The sequence below is a fragment of the Schistocerca nitens genome, chromosome 2, assembly GCF_023898315.1.
Source record: "Schistocerca nitens isolate TAMUIC-IGC-003100 chromosome 2, iqSchNite1.1, whole genome shotgun sequence".
In the NCBI taxonomy this organism is placed as follows: domain Eukaryota; kingdom Metazoa; phylum Arthropoda; class Insecta; order Orthoptera; family Acrididae; genus Schistocerca; species Schistocerca nitens.
Window position 1 is genome coordinate 1,026,172,573 of NC_064615.1, and position 19,456 is coordinate 1,026,192,028.

General features: G+C 44.4%; 2 protein-coding genes across 2 annotated transcripts in view; both read left to right on the forward strand.

Annotated features, from left to right (window-relative positions):
• Positions 1 to 19,456, forward strand: part of LOC126237373 (uncharacterized) — a 786,945-nt gene that overhangs the window by 509,140 nt on the left and 258,349 nt on the right. The window lies entirely within an intron of this gene.
• LOC126237374 (uncharacterized) overlaps positions 4,342 to 19,456 on the forward strand; it is a 274,642-nt gene continuing 259,527 nt past the window's right edge. Inside the window, exon 1 of the mRNA XM_049947459.1 lies at positions 4,342 to 4,456. The gene's annotated coding sequence lies outside the window, so the exon portion shown is untranslated. The remainder of the gene's footprint in view (positions 4,457 to 19,456) is intronic.

Sequence of the window (19,456 nt, forward strand, 5' to 3'; positions counted from 1 at the left end):
ATTAAAACTGAAGAAACTGCAGTTTAAGGAATTTAAGGAGTTGGGACCCGGATAAACTGACTAAACCAGAGGTTGTACAGAGTTTCAGGGAGAGCATACGGGAACAATTGACAGGAGTGGGGGAAAGAAATACATTAGAAGAAGAATGGGTAGCTCTGAGGGATGAAGTAGTGAAGGCAGCAGAGGATCAAGTAGGTAAAAGGACGAGGGGTAGTAGAAATCCTTGGGTAACAGAAGAAATATTGAATTTAATTGATGAAATGAGAAAATATAAAATTGCAGTAAATGAAGCAGGCAAAAAGGAATACAAACGTCTCAAAAATGAGATCGACAGGAAGTGCAAAATGGCTAAGCAGGCATGGCTAGAGGACTAATGTAAGGATGTGGAGACTTATCTCACTAGGGGCAAGATAGATACTGCCTACAGGAAAATTAAAGAGACCTTTGGAGGAAAGAGAGCCACTCGTATGAACATCAAGAGCTCAGATGGAAACCCAGTTCTAAGCAAAGAATGGAAAGCAGAAAGGTGGAAGGAGTATATTGAGGGTCTATACAAGGGCGATGTACTTGAGGACAGTATTATGGAAATGGAAGAGATGTAGATGAAGATGAAATGGAAGATACGATACTGCGTGAAGAGTTTGACAGAGCACTGAAAGACCTGAGTCGAAACAAGGCCCCTGGAATAGACAACATTCCATTAGAACTGCTGACAGCCTTGGGAGAGCCGTTCCTGACAAATCTCTACCATCTGGTGAGCAAGATGTATGAGACAGGCGAAATGCCTTCAGACTTCAAGAAGAATATAATAATTCCAATCCCAAAGAAAGGAAGTGTTTACAGATGTGAAAATTGGTGAACAATCAGTTTAATAAATCACAGCTGCAAAATACTAACGCGAATTCTTTACAGGCGAACGGAAAAACTGGTAGATGCATACCTCGGGGAAGATCAGTTTGGATTCCGTAGAAATGTTGGAACACATTAGGCAATACTGACCTACTGACTTATCTTAGAAGAAAAGTTAAGGAAAGGGAAACCACCTTTCTAGCATTTGTAGACTTAGAGAAAGCTTTTGGCAATGTTGACTGGAATATTCTCTTTCAAATTCTAAAGGTGGCAGGAGTAAAATATAGGCAGCGAAAGGCTATTTACAATTTGTATAGAAACCAGATGGCAGTTATAACAGTCGAGGGGCACGAAAGGAAAAAAGTGGTTGGGAAGAGAGTGAGACAGGGTTGTAGCCTCTCCCCGATGTTATTCAATCTGTATATTGAGAAGGAGTAAAGGAAACAAAATAAAAATTCGGAATAGGTATTAAAATCCATGGAGAAGAAATTGTAATTCTGTCAGAGACAGCAAAGGACTTGGAAGAGCAGTTGAACGGAATGGACAGTGTCTTGAAAGGAGGATATAGGATGAACATCAACAAAAGCAAAATGAGGATAATGGAATGTAGTCGAGTTAAGTCGGGTGATGCTGAGGGAATTAGATTAGGAAATGAGACATTTAAAGTAGTAAAGGAGTTTTGCTATTTGGGGAGCAAAATAACTGATGATGGTCGAAGTGGAGAGGATATAAAATGTAGAGTGGCAATGGCAAGGAAAGCGTTTCTGAAGAAGAGAAATTTGTTAACTTCGAGTATAGATTTAAGTGTCAGGAAGTCGTTTCTGAAAGTATTTGTATGGAGTGTAGCCATGTATGGAAGTGAAACATGGACGATAACTAGTTTGGACAAGAAGAGAATAGAAGCTTTCGAATTGTGGTGCTACAGAAGAATGTTGAAGATTAGATGGGTAGATCACATAACTAATGAGGAGGTATTGAACAGAACTGGGGAGAAGAGGAGCTTGTGGCACAACTTGACAAGAAGAAGGGACCGGTTGGTAGGACATGTTCTGAGGCATCAGAGGATCACAAATTTAGCATTGGAGGGCAGCGTGGAGGGTAAAAAATCATGGAGGGAGACCAAGAGATGAATACACTAAGCAGATTCAGAAGGATGTAGGTTGGAGTAAGTACTGGGAGATGAAGAAGCTTGCACAGGATAGAGTAGCATGGAGAGCTGCATCAAACCAGTCTCTGGACTGAAGACCACAACAACAAAAACAACCTCATCATCTTCAGCTTGCGATGTCGGCATGTATAACTAAACTATCACTGTCGATGTCGGTTTGCTGTCGATTCTGATAAGAACAACCCTATCACTGAACTGTTCACAGTAACACACTCTCCGCCCTACCTTCTTACTCATAACCAAACCTACTCTGGTGACAGCATTTTCCGCTGCTGTTGATATTATCCTATACTCATCTAACCAATAATCCTGTCTTCTTTCTATTTGACTTCACTGACCCCTACTATATCTAGATTGAGCTGTTGCATTTCCTTTTCAGATTTTCTAGCTTCCCTACCACATTCAAGCTTCTGACTTTCCATGCCCCGACTCATAGGAACTTTATCCTTTCGTTGGTTATTCAATCTTTTTCTCATGGCCATCTCCCCCTTGCCAGTACCCTCCCGGAGATCTGATTGGGGACTATTCCGGAATCTTTTGCAAATAGGGAGATCATCATGAAACTTTTCAAATTACAAAAAAATAAGGGGTAAAGTGAAAGAAACACAAATAAAGAACTCAGATTACTTAGTTACAGCGAGGACACTAATTTTGTAACTTCCACGTTTGCAACAGATCACATTTACAAAAGGGGTTCTAAATTTGCACCGTTTGCTCGAATGCTATTATTACATTACCCAATCATCCCTTCACGCCAGAGCACAACCACTGCACGTGCGGCGACCTACGTCATCTGACGTCGTCACATGTTCAACATTTCTCAATCATTTTTGTGGCATTTCCAGGCATCTGGGACCCCATACGGCTTTGTATTAGGTTACGTGTCTCGGCGTCATCTACGACGTTTCGGTGGTTTTAAACATTAATAAGAATCACGCTGTGGACGTGTACTCCTCGTCTTACAGTACAGTTGATGTTTGAAAGTTCTCTGCGTACCACTAATCAGTTCATTCTTTTCCTTTACCAGTCGCCAGTGGTACATGGTCGTCAAGTTTCCATTTCACTTCGAATCTCTCAAATTTTACTTTCAGGTCTTTATGCGAGCTGTATATAGGAAGCAATATATTGTATAACTCTTCTAGGAAAGTACACACTCGAAATTTTAACAAGAAACCACACCGAGATGTACAATGCCTCTTTTTTAGCGTCTACACGTGGATTGGATTAACATCCCCGTGACGCTTTTGGGCCTACTGAGTGGACGAAAATAGTTGCTCTTCTTTGGAACGCTATCAAGGAAAGCGTCAGGGACTCAGTCCGGGACCGCGCGACTGCTGCGGTCGCAGGTTCGAATCCTGCCTCGGGCATGGATGTGTGTAGTGTCCTTAGGTTAGTTAGGTTTAAGTAGTTCTAAGTTCTAGGGGACTGATGACCACAGATGTTAAGTCCCATAGTGCTCAGAGCCATTTTGAAAAGTGTCAGGGAAATACTCAAGTACCAATCATCGACGGAGTCGTACTCTAGCTTCGTCGGGTTGAACTATAATCGAAGATTTTTCCAACCCATTTCAGCTTAGCATGCGCCTTTCTTATGATTAGTTTTTTGTGGTTATTCCACTTGAAATCGCTCCTTACGCGTACTCCCAGTTATTTAAAGGATGTGAGTATTAGTGCTTGTTCGTCTATCGTATAATTCTGTCTCTTTGTGCACAGTTCGTTACATTTGTCTACGACGGCTCCTTCTCCAAAAGGTGTCGGTTTTCTGTAGGTGTTTCCGTGTTTCGCTATAACTTTCTAGCATTGAGACTGCCCTATATAGCTGCTATGGCGATATAAAGAAAGTTGTACGTAATAGACAAGCGTGGAGAGATACAAAAAAGAAACCTTCTGACTGAACACCCGTAAAAACCATGGGAATTTTGCGACCTTCCATAATCGCACTTAATGTATGAGATATAACATATACATTGGACAAAGTACTTTGACATGAAAGGCGACCACTTCGAAAAACTGGGAACTATTGTTCCTAAAACGGAAACTTCCAGAACGAGAACGTTTCACCTTGCCCTCGCAGAGGCCGCATCACAATAACAAGTCAACATTCCTCTAGGTTCACTTTGTTGTCTGCATAATTCTGATCCCTGAGCAGATTACTCATAGTGGAAGTGTTATGAGTATTAGGGTGTTTTCTCACACACGTAACCAGGTGAAAGAAATGTGTCGTGCTACACGACGATTGGTCGATGTTGTGGATGTGGGGGAACTCAGGGAAATGGTGCGCCTGGTCTGGTGACAAACTTCCGGAAAGGCTTCCCGCAGTCTTATCGCAACAGCTGAGGACGCAAGCAGCCCTGTTCTCAGCTCTCCGCTGCCCTCCAGAGACTGCACCGCCGTGCGCTGAAACCAGGCGGCAATCGAGACCGCACTAAACACAAACAAGGTACGCGGAACGCACGCTTTTATGAATCTCCAAATGATGTGATTCTTCAATACATCAATCAATGAGAATTAACAGAGGTCTGCTTTTTCTGTAAAATAATGTGAATTTTTCGTACGCAGAATGACTACTGTTAGTATGATTTTTGTCACCTTATTTTCCTATTTTTTTAACTTATTCATCGCACAGTTGTTGGTTTGAAGCTTTACTCGACAAAGCCAGCCTCCTGACGTACCCACCGTAGTGTAAAGTACAGCTGTCACTTGCCTTGCGGCAGCCACCTTAAAGTCGAGAGAAGTGAGCGTTGTTAAATCGAAGCCCAAACAGGGGTAATTATGGTGGAAAATGACTTAAGGAGCACGTGTTTCGGTGTTCTATACAGGGTGAATCACCCAAAACTTGCACCGCAAGTATAGCGGAAATGGAAAATGCTATTGACATGTGGTTTTCTCAGAATGGATTGGTGGTCAGGTGCCTGTATTGTTAGCCAATCAACAGATGGTAATAACAGAAATTGCATTTTTTGTCCGAACACACATTTTCTGAAATGGAATAATTCCGATTGACATTAACAAATTAAAAGTGGGAAAATTAGACTGCCAGTTTTGTTTGTTGCAGGAGCCTAGTGAGAATCGTATATGAGATATTGTATTTTGAAAAGTTTCCACCCCGACACTTGTTTGTGCCACTCAACCTACATAACTGCTAGATACGATGTTATTATGCTTGCTTACAGTGTGCTTGTGTGTTCCTTGAGTGTATTGCGACTTGCTAGTCAATTACTGTGTGATAGTCCAAGCAGTAGGTCGCGAGTTGGCGACGAGATTTGCCAATGCAGAAAAAGTCGACATGCTCATGGTGTACGGACAGCCTAGGAAGAAGGCAGTTCGTTCTTGCACGGTGTATGCGCAAGGTATGCCCAACAGGTGTCAACCATCTTGCCAGTCATGTATCAACCTCTTCAACCAGTTACGTGAAGGTAACACCTAGACAACGTAACAGAAAGAAACAAGTGACGACAGAAGAGGTAAAAATTAATGTTCTTGTTGCTCTTGCAGTTATCCCGTATGTTAGCTTCCGCGCAATCTCTCGAGGAAGTGGCGTGAATTAGGTAAATGTCATGCGCATTCTGTATCGACATAGGTTCCATCCCTGCCACATCTCTTTCCTTCGAGAGCTGCATGGAAACGATTGTGAGAATCGTGTTAACTTCTGTACATGGACATTAAGAAAAGATACTCCAGACGTATCATGTATCTTGTTCAGTGATGAAGACACATTGATTAACCATGGCCAGGTAAACCGCCGAACCATGCGCTGTTGGTTTATTTATAGACCGCTTTGATTTCCTCAGGTGGAACGTCAGCGTCCATAGGGTGTAAACGTGGGGTATCTGATAGTGAACCGTCAGCTCGCAGCCTCGTTTCTCATAGACGGAATGCTCAACTCGCACAAGTATCGCAACCTCCTAACAGATCGTTTTCAACGGATGCTAGAACACGTTCCTCTGCAGACTACAGGGAAGCTGTGGTACTAACATGATGGATGTCCAGCCCATAGTGCACGAAGTACTAGACCATGTCCTAACGAATTACAGTAGAGCGTCGATTATCTGAACGTCGGTCAACCGAACGACCGCTTAACCGAACTGTGTACTCGCAAGCACCTCTTACTCACCATCCATCATCCCCCTCACTCCCAAACGAAGTTTCCCACAGTAGTCGCCGCACTGGGCCACCGCTGGCGGAACATTGCTTCTAATGGGGTCTTCACAAGGCGCTGCTGACCGGCCAAGCCGTCAGTCGCTGTATTTCAACAATCAGCACACTTCCGTCGGCTTGGCACTGGCAGTAGAAGTAGCGGCAGTATCAAAGCTGTTCACAGTAACAGCTGCGCCAGCTTAGATTTGAGGCGTGCCGCTCCGCGCAGTTTGAAGGACTGCGCGCCCCCCAAGAAGAGCTTCTCACGGTGCAAACAGTCACCTTCTGTTCTCTGTTACGACCACTTGTGTGCTGCTGCGTGAAGAAGACGATACAAAATGCTTAAACGTAAACGTGTTGTCCTTTCTATGAGGGACAAGTACGAGATTATTAAAAGGTTAGAAGAAGGTGAATCTGCAACCACTTTATCCAATGAGTACAAGGTGGGAAGTCGACAATTACGGATATAAAAAAACAAAAGACGAGCATAGCAAACTTTATAGCTATGCTTGATTCTACTGATGGATCAACAAGCCGTAAAAGTATGAAGCTCGCCACTAACACAGATCTAGATGATGCTGTTTACAAGTGGTTTACACAAAAGAGATCGGAAGGAGAACCCATCTCAGGTCCCATTCTGTGTGAGAAGGCAATGCAGTTCAACGAAACACTTGGAGGGCCTGTTTTTATGAATAAATTTACTGTACAGTACTGAGGGTATTAGACTAGGAAATGAGACACTTAAAGTAGTAAAGGAGTTTTGCTATTTGGGGAGCAAAATAACTGATGATGGTCGAAGTAGAGAGGATATAAAATGTAGACTGGCAATGGCAAGGAAAGCGTTTCTGAAGAAGAGAAATTTGTTAACATCGAGTATAGATTTAAGTGTCAGGAAGTCATTTCTGAAAGTATTTGTATGGAGTGTAGCCATGTATGGAAGTGAAACATGGACGATAACTAGTTTGGACAAGAAGAGAATAGAAGCTTTCGAAATGTGGTGCTACAGAAGGAAGCTGAAGATTAGATGGGTAGATCACATAACTAATGAGGAGGTACTGAATAGGATTGGGGAGAAGAGGAGTTTGTGGCACAACTTGACTAGAAGAAGGGATGGGTTGGTAGGGCATGTTCTGAGGCATCAAGGGATCAACAATTTAGTATTGGAGGGCAGCGTGGAGGGTAAAAGTCGTAGAGGGAGACCAAGAGATGAATACACTAAGCAGATTCAGAAGGATGTAGGTTGCAGTAGGTACTGGGAGATGAAGAAGCTTGCACAGGATAGAGTAGCATGGAGAGCTGCATCAAACCAGTCTCAGGACTGAAGACCACAACAACAACAACAACTTCTTTTTGGCAAATACAGTTCGATTATCCGAACTAAAAAGTTTTCCGAACACGCATGTCCCCCAATTACTTCGGATAATCGACGCTCTATTGTATTTCCAAATCGCTGGATTAGACGCAGAAGACTATACCCCTGCCCGCCGGTTCCCCGGATTTGATGCCTTAGATTTTTTTCCTTGGGGCAAGCTGAAAGACACTGTTCACAAGGACATGCAAACTACATCCGATGATACGCAACGACGCATTACTGCAGGCTGGTCGGACAGATGACCCAGTCCACTCCACGTAAACGTGGCCCCCACCGTTATGGAGGCACCACCACATTGCACAGTGCCTTGGAGAAAACTTGGGTCCATGGTTTCGTGGGGCCTGTGGCGCACTCGAACACTGCTATCACCTCTTACGAACTGAAATCGGGACTCATCTAACCAGGCCACGGTTTTCCAGTGGTCTAGGGTTCAACCGATATGGTCACGAACCCACGAGAGGCGCCGCAGGTGATGTCGTGCTGTTAGCAAACGCACCCGCGTCGATCGTCTGCTACATTAGCCCATTAACAGCAAATTTCACCGCACTGTCCTAACGGATACATTCGTCGCACGTCTCATATTTACTTCTGCGGTTATTTCACCCAGTCTTGACTATCTGTTAGCACTGAGACCTCTACGCAAACGCCGCTGCTCTCGGTCGTTAAGGAAAGCCGTGGACCACTGCTTTGTTCGTAGTGAGAGGTAATGCCTGAAATTTGATATTCTTGGCACGTCCTTGACACTGTCGATCTCGGATTACTGAATTCCCTAACGATTTCCGAAATGGAATGTCCCTTGGGTCTAGCTACAACTACCATTCCGCGTGTAAAGTCTGCTAAGTCGTCGTGCGGCCACAACCACGTCTGAAAGCTTTTCACGTAATCAACTGAGTACAAATGACAACTCCACCAATACACTGCCATTTTATAGCTTGTCTACGCAGTACTACCGCCATCTGTATATGTGCATTGTGATTATGTACAACGAAAATTAATCGAGAACTGAATGTCACTGATTTAACTGTGAAACTGGAAATTTTTCTTAATAAATAGCTGGCGCAATAATGCTCGCTTTCCGTTCAAAAATGGTTCAAATGGCTCTGAGCACTATGGGACTTAACATCTATGGTCATCAGTCCCCTAGAACTTAGAACTACTTAAACCTAACTAACCTAAGGACAGCACACAACACCCAGCCATCACGAGGCAGAGAAAATCCCTGACCCCGCCGGGAATCGAACCCGGGAACCCGATCCCTTTCCGTCTGCAGCTAAAATCGTACTCGCTATAGAAACTATTTACGTTGACGAACGTGACAGCTAATTATAATTGTCAGCCATATTTATGATTAACAAAAAAACTTTAGTCCAGCTACAAAGTAGGTTCTCGTGTGTCAATTGAGCAAATGAACAAACAGGGCTCGTTACACTCGGTAAAGTTAACTGCACTGAACTGAAAGCGGGCGAAAAGGCCTGGTGTAGTGGTAAGGAAAGCGCATCCATCGCACATGGACACACTGCAAATTGTCAGTGTGCGTGCAAGTGGTCACGTGCGCAGGACATCCTCATGGCCTTGAACAGTGCTCTCTTGGATGCGTCATTTGGCAAGGCAGCATCCGTGATATACGGCAACTTCCGCCAAGCTAAGTGAAGTGCATTTGCAGTTTCTATCTTACACGGAAGCCGCGCGCAGACCACTTCGTTGGGCCACGGGCCTGCACGACTCCTTTAAGAGCAGTGGTTTATTCTTGACTGAAACGAATAACCTTTATAAAGAAGGGGTATACTGCTATTGCGCAAATACAGTTTTTGACAAATAAATTAGATTCTAAAGATATTGCAAGTACTACTATACAGTTCTTCTTTTTACATTATTGATCTCCATTCTCATAGGTGTGTCCGTAATGTAGCATTAATAAGCCGCCATTTCAATATTGGCGACAATAGACAACGGTCCTTGTGCCTTCTGCCGCTACATTACCCCTGCGGGCATCAAGATATTTCAGGTTACATGGAGCACCAACCGAGAGCGAAATTTTTCGTTTGATGTAGTGCTGTTAGGTAAGACACTCGCGTCGGTCGTTTGCTGCCATAGCCCATTAACGCCTAATTTCGCGCCACTGTTCTAACAAATACATCCGTCATACGTCCCACATTGATTTCTGCGGGCTATTTCACGCAGCGTTGCTTGTCTGTTAGCACTCCCAACTCTATTACAACGCCGCTACACTCGATCGTTAAGTGAAGGCAGCCGGTCACTGCGTTGTTCCTGGTGAGTGGTAACGACTCAAACTGGTTATTCCCGTCACACTCTTGACATTGTAGACCTCGGAACACTGACTTCCCTTACGATTTCGGAAGTGGAGTGTCCCACGCGTCTAGCTCCAACTACCATTCCTCGTTAATGGCTGTTAATTGCCATCGTGCAGCCATAATAACGTTGGACACCTTTCCACACAAACCAAATGAGCACAAATGACAGTCCCGCCAATTCACTGCCCTTTTATACCTTGTGGGCGCGATACTACCTGCCATCCGTATTTGTGTATATCACTATCCCATGATTCTGTCACTTCAGTATAGGATGTTCGTTACAATTTTTAATTAAAGAAAAATGGAGGGATAATTTTTGCCTATGCTTGATCGTTCGAGGATTACGTCACAAGGTCACTGGAAGAAAAATTACTCACCCCCAGGAGCCAATCAAGCCACTACCGTAGTACCAAAGGCTCTACCCTTGGTCATATCCTGACAAGGGAACCTCCTCATCGCACCCCCCTCAGATTCAGTTATAAGTTGGCACAGCGATAGGCCATGAAAAACTGAACACAGATCAATCGAGAAAACAGGAAGAAGTTGTATGGAACTATGAAAAAAATAAGCAAAATATACAAACTGAGTAGTCCGTGTGCAACATAACCCACATCAAGGTACGTATGCACTGAGGAGCACCGTGGTCCCGTGGTTACCGTGAGCAGCTTCAGAGTGGAAGGTCCCTGGTTCAATCCTCCCTCGAGTGAAAAGTTTTAATTTTTCATTTTCAGACAATTATCAAAGTTCATGCACTCAGACATGATCAACTTCGCTCTCCAAAATTCCAGGACATGTTCAGATTTGCTTGGACACATGCAGGATTTGACGGTCTACACACGGAAAAACTTGAAAACGTTAAAAACGTATGTTTTGACAGAGCACAGGGAAAACTGTGCGACTGTGAAACTGTTGCATTCATTTGTTGCCGTTTATGTGACAAACTCTTATGTTTTCATCACTTTTTTGGGAGTGATTATCACATCCACAAGAAAACCTAAATCGGGCAAGGTAGAAGAATCTTTTTACCCATTCGCCAAGTGTGCAAGTTAGGTGGGTCGACAACATATTCCTGTAATGTGACGCACATGCCGTCACCAGTGTCGTATAGAATATTTCAGACGTGTTTTCCTGTGGAGGAATCGGTTGACCTATGAATTTGCGATCAAATGTTTTCGGTTCCTATTGGAGAGGCACGTCCTTTCGTCTACTAATCGCACGGTTTTGCGGTGCGGTGGCAAAACACAGACACTAAACTTATTACATTGAACAGAGACGTCAATGAATGAACGGTCATATCGTAACTTTGCGAAAATAAAGTAAGTAAAATTTTTATTCGAAAGGACGACTCGAACCAAGGACCTCTCGTTCCGCAGTTTATCACTCTAACCACGGGACCACGGCACTCTTCAACTTAAATAGCCCTTGATGTTGCATATCTTACACTTTTACTACTCAGTTTGTATATTTTGCTTATTTTTTCATAGTTCCACACAACTTCTTCCTGTTTGCTCGATTGATCTGTGTTCAGTTTTTCAAGGCCTATCCACTGTGTCAATTTATAACTAAATCTGAGGGGGGTGCGATGGGGAGGTTCCCTTGTGAGTTCCATATTTCTCTTCAGGATTGCTGTATCCATCTGATACCACTCCCCACAGAGCTACAAACTGCTTAGGTTTCACCCTATGTTCGAGATACAATGACGGAAAACATGGCAACACCAAAAAATAATTAATGTTCAGTAATGAGATTTCTGAAATACATTTTTGTAGATAACATAGTTAAGTGATCAACATTGCAAGATCAATGGTTAATGTAAGCGCGAAATTATTCATTGCTAATGTGAAATGCTGGTACATTAATAACCAGTGTAACGCCCACAGGCATGAATGTAACCATGCAAACGTGCATGCAGTTTTGTTGTTCAGGTGCCGAATGTCAGTTTGTGGGATGGAGTTCCACGCCTGTTGCACTTGGTCAGTCAACACAGGTTTGTGAATAACGCTGCAGTTGTCGTCCGGCTGATGTCTCATATCTGCTCTATCGGAGACAGATCTGGTGATTCAGCAGGCCGAGGCAACTTGTCGACACATTGGGTTACAAGAGCGGTATGCGGACGAGCGTCATGCTGTTGGAAAATAGCTCCTACAATACTGTACATGAATGGCAGCGTAACAGGTCGAATCGCCCGACTGACGCATAGACTTGCAGTCAGGGTGTGATGGATAACCAACACACGGCCGTCACTGGCACCGAGGCAGAATCAGCTCTTGTCAGAAAACGTAACGACCCTCCACCCTGTCCTCGAATGGGCTCTCCACCTGGCAGCACTGAAGTCACATATGGCGGTGGTTTCAAGGTCAGTGGAATGCATGACACAGGGCGTCTCACTCGGAGCTGCCCCTGATATAACCGATTTGTGACGGTTCATTGTTTCACTGTGATGCCAACTGCTGCCTACACTGCTGCTGCAGATGCAGTACTATGCGCTTTAGCCATACGCCGAACACGATGGTCTTTCTCTCAGCAGTGTCACGTAGCCGTCCGAACGGAACCTAGTCTCCTGGCGACTTTACATACATATTGACCACCGCTGCCAACAATCATGTACTGTGGCTACATTCCTATCAAGTCTTTCTGCGATATCGCAGAAGGGATACCTAGATTCTCGTAGCCCTTTTACACGACCTCTTTCAAACGCAGTGATGTGTTTATAATGTGGCCGAGCGGTTCTAGGCGCTACAGTCTGGAACCGCGCGACCGCTAAGATCGCAGGTTCGAATCCTGCCTCGGGCATGGATGTGTGTGATGTCCTTAGGTTACTTAGGTTTGAGTAGTTCTAAGTTCTAGGGGACTTATGACCACAGCAGTTGAGTCCCATAGCACTCAGAGCCATTTGAACCATTTTTTTGTTGATAATGGCGTCTTTGCCACCTTAAAGGCAACTTGACAAACATCAACTCATTACCTCCAATTTGAAAGGTTACGGTTACAATGTGTATTTAACGCAAACCTGATTTGCATCCTCATAGTGCGGCAAAATCTGAACAGACGTCATATTTCAGATGTGGAAACACGCCTACCAGTGTTCGCTTATGTCGCACAAGTCCTTCTTGGTTTAGGTTAGTTAGGTTTAAGTAGTTCTAAGTTCTAGGGGACTGATGACCTTAGAAGTTAAGTCCCATAGTGCTCAGAGCCATTTGAATCCTTCTTGGTGTTGCGATTTTTTTCCCGCCAGTATAGTTCCGAAGATTTCTGTTGGGTTGAGAACAGGTGATTTAGCTGGCTGGTCGAGGTGTGATCGCGTGATGTGAGTGTTCGTTAAAACAGAAACGTGTATTTTCAGATTCTCGAACGTGGTGCGTGTAATCTTGTGAGCCGAGAATATCTACAGCATAGGCTACTCCTCTTGAACACGTAGAAGAATGAGAAGCATTTGACCAATGATAATGCTGAAATAAACGTGTCAGTTCATGTTGACGGACACGCGATTGAATGGGCCCAAGTCTTGGTACGGAAAACACCCCCAGCTCCAGCCCGGACTACACTCACCACACTGTGCGGGCTGCCGCGTGGGGTAGCCGCGCGATCTAACAAGGGGAGGCCGCGACGTTTGGAACGCGGATTTACTGTCAACTTCGTACACTGATAGTACTCCATGAGGACAACAAAATGTGTAAGCAGTAGCGCGTACTTTTCAAGCGTTACTGAGAAAATCGCAAAATAATTTCGGTCGTCGAATATATATCTGGGCGTAGCCATTTTAACCACGCACCCTAGTGGCGACGGCACGGTAGCTCAGTGTGTTTGGTCAGAGGGTGAGCTGCCCTCTGTAATAAAAAAACTGAGTTAATCGATCAACGACGAACTTAAACGGATGTCTTACGACGTCCGCCCCCAACAGATGCAACGAACGAAAATGAACAAAATGAGATTTAAAAAAAAAAAAAAAAAAAAAAAAAACAAGGCGTTCGGTTTGAGCGTTAATTTCCCTTTCTGGTAGAAAAACTGAGCGAACGGATGAACGAACAAACTGAACGGGTGTCATCGGACGTCCGCCCTGAACAAACCCAGCGAACAATATAGAACAAAACGTATTTTTTTTAAATAAAGAAAAGTGGTTGGCGTTCAAGCCGCTGGATCGTTGGATCGAGATCCGTTCGTCAGTTTTTTTTTTTTTCAACACAGTCATTTTCTTTGCTTTTTATATTACAATTGATATAATGGGAAAAATATGTGTAATCAGATGAACTTTTATTAAATTTACAATGTTATTTGGCAGTCTACTTAATTTTTATTATCACAAATAATATAATATTCATAACTATCGACTAGTAAACGACAAAACGCATAAAGTGATGTTGAAAATGTATGCTTGTCTGTGTCTTCAAAACTGTTCGTATTTAATCGAAACAGAACGAGAAATTGCTTCTCGGAAGACGCTATTAAAATACACTCGATACTGCATAACCAGTTTTCAGCGCCGAATTTTAAGGAAATACTGCGTTATGCATGGTTTGCTTCCAAACTATCGTCTGAAAGACCTTGCGTATGCCAATTTATTCAATGGAGCTGGTGCCGTTTAACTTTATGTTTTCCATGTTTTCACGAAAAATACCATCCTGCAACTTGTACTCGTAATGTCGAAAGCAACGATTAATTGTACATCTTTCGAAAGCCGTCTGTGCCGGTCAAAACTTGGAGGTAACAAGTCGTTTCTGGCTCCTTCCAGGTATAAGGGATTTCTCAAATCACGGACAAGCATACATTTTCAGTACGACTTTATGCATTTGGTCGTTTATTAGTCGATAGTTATGAATATTACATTGTTTGTGATAGTAAAAATTAGTTGACTGCCAAATAACATTGTAAATTTAATAAAATTTATTAATTAAAACTTCCGGGCTGAATTGCCGTGGTCCATATATAAAACTGCTTCTGCTTTATATATGGACCACGGCAATTCAGCCCGGAAGTTTTAATTAATGAAGACGCTGGCCGTGAAAGCTTACGTGTTATGATTAATAAAATTTCATCCGATTACACGTATTTTCCCCATTGTATCTATTGTATGAGGTGCATTCAAGATCTAAGGCCTCCGATTTTTTTTCTCCGGACTGAAAAGAGATAGAAACATGCGCATTGTTTTAAAATGAGGCCGCGTTCATTGTCAATACGTCCCAGAGATGGCAGCACCATAGGGCAGATGGAATTTTACCGCCAGCGGCGAGAATGAGAACTGTTTTAAATACTTAAAATGGCGACGTTTTCCTTACTTGAACAGCGTGAAATCATTCGGTTTCTGAATTTGCGTGGTATGAAACCAATTGAAATTCATCGACAGTTGAAGGAGACATGTGGTGATGGAGTTATGGATGTGTCGAAAGTGCGTTCGTGGGTGCGACAGTTTAATGAAGGCAGAACATCGTGTGACAACAAACAGAAACAACCTCGGGCTCGCACAAGCCGGTCTGACGACATGATCGAGAAAGTGGAGAGAATTGTTTTGGGGGATCGCCGAATGAGTGTTGAACAGATCGCCTCCAGAGTTGGCATTTCTGTGGGTTCTGTGCACACAATCCTGCATGACGACCTGAAAATGCGAAAAGTGTCATCCAGGCGGGTGCCACGAAGCTGACGGAAGACCACATGGCTGCCCGTGTGGCATGTTGCCAAGCAATGTTGACGCGCAACGACAGCATGAATGGGACTTTCTTTTCGTCGGTTGTGACAATGGATGAGACGTGGATGCCATTTTTTAATCCAGAAACAAAGCGCCAGTCAGCTCAATGGAAGCACACAGATTCACCACCACCAAAAAAATTTCGGGTAACCGCCAGTGCTGAAAAAATGATGGTGTCCATGTTCTGGGACAGCGAGGGCGTAATCCTTACCCATTGCGTTCCAAAGGGCACTACGGTAACAGGTGTATCCTACGAAAATGTTTTGAAAAACAAATTCCTTCCTGCACTGCAACAAAAACGTCCGGGAAGGGCTGCGCGTGTGCTGTTTCGCCAAGACAACGCACCCGCACATCGAGCTAACGTTACGCAACAGTTTCTTCGTGATAACAACTTTGAAGTGATTCCTCATGCTCCCTACTCACCTGACCTGGCTCCTAGTGACTTTTGGCTTTTACCAACAATGAAAGACACTCTCCGTGGCCGCACATTCACCAGCAGTGCTGCTATTGCCTCAGCGATTTTCCAATGGTCAAAACAGACTCCTAAAGAAGCCTTCGCCGCTGCCATGGAATCATGGCGTCAGCGTTGTGAAAAATGTGTACGTCTGCAGGGCGATTACGTCGAGAAGTAACGCCAGTTTCATCGATTTCGGGTGAGTAGTTAATTAGAAAAAAAATCGGAGGCCTTAGAACTTGAATGCACCTCGTAATATAAATAATAAAGAAAATGACTGTGTTGAAAATAAAAAAACTGACGAACAGAACTTGATCTAGCGGTTTGAACGCCAAACACTTAAAAGAAAAGTTTGTTTTATATTGTTCGTTGAATTTTTTCAGGGCGGACGACCGATGACACCCGGTCAGTTTGTTCGATGATCCGTTCGCTCAGTTTTTTTTTATTATAAAGGGTAGCTAACGCTTTGACTGAACACGCTGAACTACCGTGCCGGCACCAGTATTTTTTTTTTATCTCATTTTGTTCTGGATTTTTCGTTGAACTTGTTCGTGGCGGACGTCCGATGACGCCTGTTCAGGTTGATCGTTGATTCGTTCACTCAGTTTTTTTGTTACAGGGGGCAGCTAAACCCTCTGACCGATCACGCTGAGCTACCGTGCCGGCGACCAGTCGGCTGCATCCGCTTCGTGGTTAAAATGGCCACTCACAAATATATATTCGACGACCGAAATTATCTTGCGATTTTCTCAGTAACGCTTGAGAAGTACGCGCTACTGCTTACACATTTTGTTGTCCTCATGAGTACTACGATTGTACGAAGTTTGCAGTAAATCCGCGTTCCAAACGTCGTGGCCTCCCCTTGTAAGTCGCCTTGCAGCGGTTCGCGCGGCTCTCCCCGGCGGAGGTTCCAGTGCCCCGTTCGGGCGTCGTTGTGTGTGTTGTCCGTAGCGTAAGTTAATTTAAGTTAAATTAAGTAGTCTGTAAGCCTAGGGACCGATGACCTCAGCAGTTTGGTCCCGTAGGAACTTACCACAGTGATGAGGCGCTTACCTCATCGGGCCGCTGTTGCACTAGACGCCTTGCGTCATCATTTGTAAAGAGGCGAAGTCGCAACTCGTCTGACCACACATATCGCCTCCAGCAAGCTGCTGCCCAGTTTCTTTGTTGCTTGGCCCGCAGCATTACGTGCATGGCCTTTTGAGAAGGAGCCAGATCCAAATGACCACTGCACACAGTTTATCTTCGCAACGTTCGCTCGGAAGCTGTTTGAGACGAACCTGCGTCTCTGACAGCAGCAACTACTGTAGAGTATGAAACCGATTGTCACTGACAATGGGTGATACTCGTCTTCGGCCCATGCAGAACGACCACTGGTTTTACTCCGTCTTACCTGCCCGCCAGTGGTGTGAACAAGTTGGACAGTCTGTGTTGATACACAAACTGATGTGTCGGCAGCTGGGCCAACACCTTGTAGATAGAGGTGGCTTAAAAGGCACGCTAGACTAACGCAGACGGGCGTGAAGTACTGGAACAGGATACGTAATTAATGCTATGAAGAAAAGTACGTAGCTGGTATAATACTTATCTTTAATACAAACAGACGTGGTACATCGCACAAAGGAGACTTTAATTACAATCACTGTAAGGCTAATGGCGCCTTGCTAGTTCGTAGCCATTAACTTAGCTGAAGGCTATTCTGTCTCTCGGCTAATGAGAGAGAAAGGCTTCGTACGTCTAGTCGCTAGCTCTGTCGTCCGTACAACTGGGCTGAGTTCGAGTCAGTCTCTCGAGACCTGCCTTGTGGTGGCGCTAGGTTTGCGATCACACAGTGGCGACACGCGGGTCCGACATGTACTACAGGACCGCGGCCGATTTAAGCTACCACCTAGCACGTGTGGTGTCTGGCTGTGACACCACACAAACTATGGGGAAACTTACGGTAGTGTGCTGAAAAGTAATGGGTCTGTATTTTTTATGTGAAAATTCCTAAGGCTTTTTAAATAAAACAAGCGTTATTAACATTCTACATCATTGTTCTTCATGTCTGCATATTTGAAAACTTCTGCCGCTAGAGGTCTCCGAATCATACCGTGTAACGAAAAACAGTCGGCCCACAGTACGAGTCAGCTAACGTCGCCGTGCACGCAGAAGGGATACAAAACGTCACGTGACACAGCGCCGCTGGCAAACGGCACAGCACGGAAGGATCTAGTTAACGTTATTTTGCGCTCTCTCAGCGCTTTCCGGCAGCAATTGTAGGCTTTATTTGGCTCACAAACAAAATAGTTTCTTCACGAAAATGGACGCACATAAAACTGCTACGTTAGCTGTATTAAGACGCACACTCTTCCGTTGTCCATATGCTAGTCATGTTGTTCTGTCTGTCATGTAGATCAATAAAAACCTCAGTATCCTTTAACATGTGGTAAGACAAACAGGACAGATACGCGCCCGGTCAGTAAGAACATCACCTTATGGGAGCTCACCAAGTCGAACAAAGTTTACTCTTGGCAGACAACACACTCAATATTTACATAAAACAAGTATTATAGAAATTATTTCTACACTCATGTTCATAAAAAAGAAAAACAGAACACCTTGAACAACTAGAGATAGGACGTTCACGTTAACAGAACAAGTACAGCAGTATGTTCCTCAGAAATGATTAGCATTTTAACCACGTCGGCCAGCGGGTTCAAGGTCAACATCGATATCGCGGCTCAACACCACCTGCTAGTAAAATGGGCCTGAGGCTCTCGTTGTCGCTTAAACCGGAGATAATGGACCAGTGTGGCTTGAGCAGACGTGGAGGGTGCCTCGCAGACGTATGTGCGAACCGTACCTTCAAATCAGTGAGTTTGAAAGAGAGTGCGTTACTGTCATGAGATAATGTGATGCATCCATCTGCCAAATTTCTGCTCGTGTAGAACGCAGTTTTTCGGCAGTGCAACAGATGTGTGAAGAATGGTTCACGGAAAGCCGTAGAAGACGACGAGATGGGTCAGGTCGAACCACCCCCACCATGCCCCGAGAAGGTCGACATCTCACCCAAATGGCATTGCAGGACAGATACGCGTCCTCCTCTACTCTGACGCAACAGTGTAACAGTGTAACACATCATACACTATCAGGGCTGACCGTCCAACCCCGTTTATTACGGCATGTGATACGTGCGCGCTGTCCACCTTTCCGCCTAAATGGTTCAAATGGCTCTGAGCACTATGGGACTTAACATCTGAGGTCATCAGTCCCCTAGAACTTAGAACTACTTAAACCTAACTAACCTAAGGACATCACACACGTCCATGCCCGAGGCAGGATTCGAACCTGCGACCGTAGCGGTCGCGCGGTTCCAGACTGTAGCGCCTAGAACCGCTCGGCCACTCCGGCCGGCGTTTCCGCCTACCTTTGACAAATGTGCAAAAGTATGCTACACGGCAATGGTATATGGAACGATGTCAATAAATACAGGAATGGAATGA